This window comes from Berghia stephanieae, chromosome 7, assembly GCF_034508935.2.
Source record: "Berghia stephanieae isolate SIO BIC M18660-M18661 chromosome 7, UCSD_Bste_1.3, whole genome shotgun sequence".
Taxonomy (NCBI): Eukaryota; Metazoa; Mollusca; class Gastropoda; order Nudibranchia; family Aeolidiidae; genus Berghia; species Berghia stephanieae.
Window position 1 is genome coordinate 64,896,930 of NC_088366.1, and position 5,000 is coordinate 64,901,929.

At 37.2% G+C, this 5,000-nt stretch overlaps 1 protein-coding gene across 4 annotated transcripts in view; it reads right to left on the reverse strand.

Moving 5' to 3' along the window:
• The window catches only part of LOC144977649 (cytochrome P450 3A31-like), a 46,826-nt gene that overhangs the window by 26,528 nt on the left and 15,298 nt on the right, over nt 1–5,000 (reverse strand). For 3 of the 4 annotated variants that reach the window (XM_078923069.1, XM_078923070.1, XM_078923071.1), the window contains exon 9: nt 4,830–5,000. This exon is cut by the window's right edge and continues 456 nt beyond it. The exons of the other annotated variant lie outside the window; for it this stretch is intronic. The gene's annotated coding sequence lies outside the window, so the exon portion shown is untranslated. Of the gene's footprint in view, nt 1–4,829 lie in introns of those variants that run through there. 4 annotated transcript variants of the gene reach the window in all.

The following is a 5,000-nucleotide window of genomic DNA, read 5'->3' on the forward strand; positions in this document are numbered from 1 at the left end:
TATAAATTCAAAATAACAAATATAATAATACATAACAGAGAGATGATATACACGGAATAAAATACCATCTCCCAAAACTAACTATACATTTGACTGTTTCCCTCTCACCAAGGGTATCCGGTCAGGCCAGGACAAAACCAAGTAATCTCATTCCAAGACAAAGACAGAAAACTAGTTGGAAAACAGATATAGGGGGATAGAAGACTAAGTAAGTGCCACCCTGCCCACTTATGGGAGGTCAGGATAGAGTTCGTTTAAAAGGGGACCCTAGTTTGTGCAGCTATGTGGTCTAGTGCTATGTGGACAATCGCCTTCGGATCGGAAATTCCTGAGTGCAAGTCCCGCTCTGAGCGGCGAATAGTTATAAGTCCTTGGAAAAGGCTCTTTATTCACAGTCTATCTCCGTACCCAGGTGTAAAATGAGTACCCGCCGTTAACAGCGTTGTCTCTGCCGGGGAAAAAATGTAATAATATCGCCTACCAGACCTCATGTCTCGTCCAACATGCTGACAATTGTCGGAGGTCTGATCCGCCCAAAATTAAATAAAACATGGTGCACAAAGCCCGTATGTAGACTTATTTATTCAGAAAACTGAGTGGAGCAGGCACTTATGTTTATTCTCTATTGTCTTCTGGCACTTTCCTACTCACTTCATATCTTGTATGTAGACTTAAAGAGTTTTGATCCGCCGATCGTGAAAATCGGGACTTCAGAGATTTGATCCGCTAACCATCGATATGTATTTTATTTTTGTGAAAGACATTTTCAATTTTTAATATGATATCTCTTTGAGTATACTCGTAAAGAGAATTTATAGTTCAATTTAAAGTTTGACTTTTATAATCATTTGATTTTAACCCTTGAGTCTTGGTCTCTCATAGTCTGTCTGATCAATACAATTTAGTGAGAGCGACTCATACAAATGGCTGACTAAAAACAATAACTAAGATCTGATTTTACGTAAATCTCCTTCCTTCTATTGCTTTCTTAGTATAAAAAACGTTAAGGCATGGCGTTACGGTTCAGAATGAAATCGAACACAGCCTGTGGTTGCATGATTTATTCACTGCACATCTCAATGCCATAGCGCTTAACTACAAATCAATGGTGTTCCGTCAGCAATAAATATGTGGGCTAATTCAAGGGGAGGGGGAGTGGCCGAGTGGTTAAGGCATTGCATTGTGATCCCGAAGAACCCGGGTTATAGCCCGCTTCCGTGACTTTCTTTTTTTCCCTTGAGCAAGATTATTAACCTCCAACTTCCCCACTTGGACAGCATGGGTGATTCCTGTTGACATCCGTCGTCCAGTTTGATGGACTATCTATATTTCGATATGCCTAGGAATGCCTAGGCGACGAGATCGTATGATGCCGTGGCGGAAGGGCGTAATTTAGAATTTATAATTCATTGTAATTGGACATATTTACTGGACGTCGACGGCCATGTTATATCCGATTAGGCTCTTAGAAGTCCCCGATATAACTGATCAATTTTACTAAAAGCAAAGAGGGAGAAAAAAAATTTTTTTGATTGGTAGAATGCTGTTGCCAAACAGATTTCAGGATTCCGCCGAGGCATCAGTCACATGGTCACAAAATAGGCGTCAACAAAAACCCTAACATTGACGCAACTTAAGAAAAGATGGTTTACAAGGACAAAACGTCGATATTATCAAATAAGATACATCCATTCTAACTGCTTCCCTCTCAGCAAAAGGCTCCAGACAGGTGCCAGGCGAAATCATAAAGGAGGGTGTGTGTGGGGGGGGGGGGGGGAGGTCCATTCTCAATATTGATAAATAAATAAGCTTTAAAAGATAAATGTTATATAAAATATCCATTTTTATTTGTGAATATAAACATTTATTTAAATGGCAATTTAATAACACAACTATATGGCAATAGGTATTCAATACTTTTCTCTTGAATCTGATTTCATCTGTCTTCATTTTGGTAGTAAATCTGTTCTTATAAAAACATGAGAGCATTTTTATAGTGCAATATCCACTAAACGTACTCAAAGCAAATTACAATTTACAAGAGGTCCTAAGTCAACAACAACACTTCACATGTGGGACGAGACATAACACCTGTCAGGAGTTATTACAATTTTTTTCCAGAAAAATACAATGTTGTTAATGGCCAGGTACTCATTTTACACCTGAGTATGGCGAGAGAATGTGAGTAAAGAGCCTTTTCCCATGACTCTCCGTCAATCTCTCTCTCTCTCTCTCTCTCTCTCTCTCTCTCTCTCTCTCCCTCCCTCTTTCCCTCTTTCTCTCTCCCTCTCTCTCTCTCTCTCTCTCTCTCTCTCTCCCTCCCTCCCTCTCTCTCTCTATCTCTCTCCCTCTCTCTTTCTCTCTCCCTCTCTCTCTCTCTCTATCTCTCTCCCTCTCTCTCTCTCTCTTCCCTTGCACACACACACACACACACACCCACACACACACACACACACACACCCACACACACACACACACACACACACACACACACACACTTTTACCTATAATGTTTTACTATTACAACAATCTGATAGCTATAACATATTTCGTGTTTACTTGAAGAAGGTCAAGGCCGAAATGTCGTTTGTTCCCTTTTGTATGAGTCAAATTAAAATTTACTCACTTTAACTTTCTCTCCCTCAAAATATAAGACATGAGTATGTTTGTTTGTTTTTAAGGGTTTTACGGCGCTTGCAACACATTTAGGTTATATCAGCGCCAGTAAAAAGGAAGAAAATGGGATAGTAAAAAAATTATAGAATTACAATTAAAGCACCCAAGAAAAAGTAAGACAAAGGGGAACTAGGAAGAAATAGGGATTAGATGTAGATTCCAAGAGCATACCACCAATGTACTTAGTTTGAGATCACCTATAAGTCTCATCCGGACACAAGCACAAAATCCAACAAAGAGGAATACACTCAAATGCTTACATTATACATTCAAAATAACAAATATAATAATACATAACAGAGAGATGATTTACAAGGAAAAAAATATCATCTCCCAAAACAATAACTATGCATTTGACAGTTTCCCTCCCAGCCAGGACTCCAACCAGGGCCAGGGCAAAACCAAGTAACCTCATTCCAAGACAAAGACAGAAAGCATGTTGGAAAACAGATATAATGGGATAGAAGACACAGTATGTACCTCCCTGCCCGCTATGGGAGGTCAGGATCCCCACCCAGAGACATGAGTAGAATGCTATGATAAAATTATTGATTGTCAAAATATGACACATTGTTGTATATAATTCGGCGAAGAAAAATAATTGTCATATAATGACACATTCATATGCGTATATTCGGTGCAACAAAAGTGATTGTCAGAATATGATACATGTATAACATTAACATACAACGAAATAAACACCGATTGTTAACATTTGGCACAATATGTGTAGGATACGATGAGACAAAGGCCGAGTGTTAAAATATGACACATTATAATGTGTAGGATACGATGAACCAAAGGTCAAATTGTTAAATTTTGACACATTGTGTGTAGGATACGATGAAACAAAATTTGATTGTCATGTAGGCCATATATATATATTATATACTTTTTATCTCTCTTATCATATTTATTTACATCCCTTTCTCTCTCTCTCTCTCTCTCTCTCTCTCTCTCTCTCTCTCTCTCTCTCTCTCTCTCTCTCTCTCTCTCTCTCTACGTATCTTTTCCACCACATCATATCTCAATGCGACATTTCTGCCAGTTTTTTCTCTATGCCACACACACACACACACACACACGTTCACAAATACACACACACACACACACATACACACAATCTCTCTCATTGTCCGTTAGATCTGGACTGAAAGTACTTTGCGATAAACTGGCGTCCTATACAAAAGGTAGCAAGCAATTGCTATTGTCCGTTTCTCCGGCTCCATTGGGCCTTATGGCTCTGAAGAACTACTTTAAAAAAACAAAAACAACAATTTATTATCACTCACATACAAATGCCACAACGTTCGCGTCGACGCACAATACATAAGTTTTAACTTTAGAAATACGCCATTACATCACTCTGTGTTTTAACTCTCTCCTTACCAGCCATATTCAGGATTTTCCCCAAAACTTCACACCCAACTGACACAAAATGATATGTTTTATCACTCAAACACAATGGCAGTAACGTTCTTGCGATACATAATTTCTTTAGCAAAACATGCTATACAACACACTGTTCATTTTCTTTAGATTTTACAAGAGAAATTTGAATAAGACGGTTAGTTGTATCGTAACGGATGTGACGATTTTCCTATAGTTGGTAAGGAGAGGGTTAAAATAAAATTCTGCAAAATCAAAACGTTGTAGACAATCTGATATAAACAAAACATATATATATATATATTATATATATATATATATATAAATATATATATATATATATATTATATATATATTTTTTTTTTTTTTTTTTTGTTTTTTTTGTGCTTTAGGTCTCTTCCAACACAATTGAGGTTATATGAGAGACCGCTGAAACAAAAAAAACAAGCAATCTAACAAAAATAGTACAAATGTAAATCAAAATCATAACCTAAAGATATCATAAGCTAAATTATAAATAACCAAGAACAAACAGGCAGAAGATTTACAGAAAAAAAAATATCCCCTGTCAAAATACAATCACAAACCAAAGAAGCAGGATAGGCTAGTAAAGAGAAGAAGAAACGACATCACTATCGGATCGTACACCCATGCGAACATCATAGGTATATGATTCAAGGGTGATGCTCCCGTCCAACCACCCGCTTATATATATATATAATATATATATATATATATATATATATATATATATATATATATATATATATATATAAGTATTGAGTGAATGCATTATCTACCAAATTCAGTCCCTTTGTTCGTCGACAAAGAAAAAATTCAAAGACCTCTCCACACGGGACTGGGCGTGGCCTTCGTAAAGTTATGGCCTGACACTGACCAAGAAATGACGTCTAAATGCCAGTCTTTTGCCACAA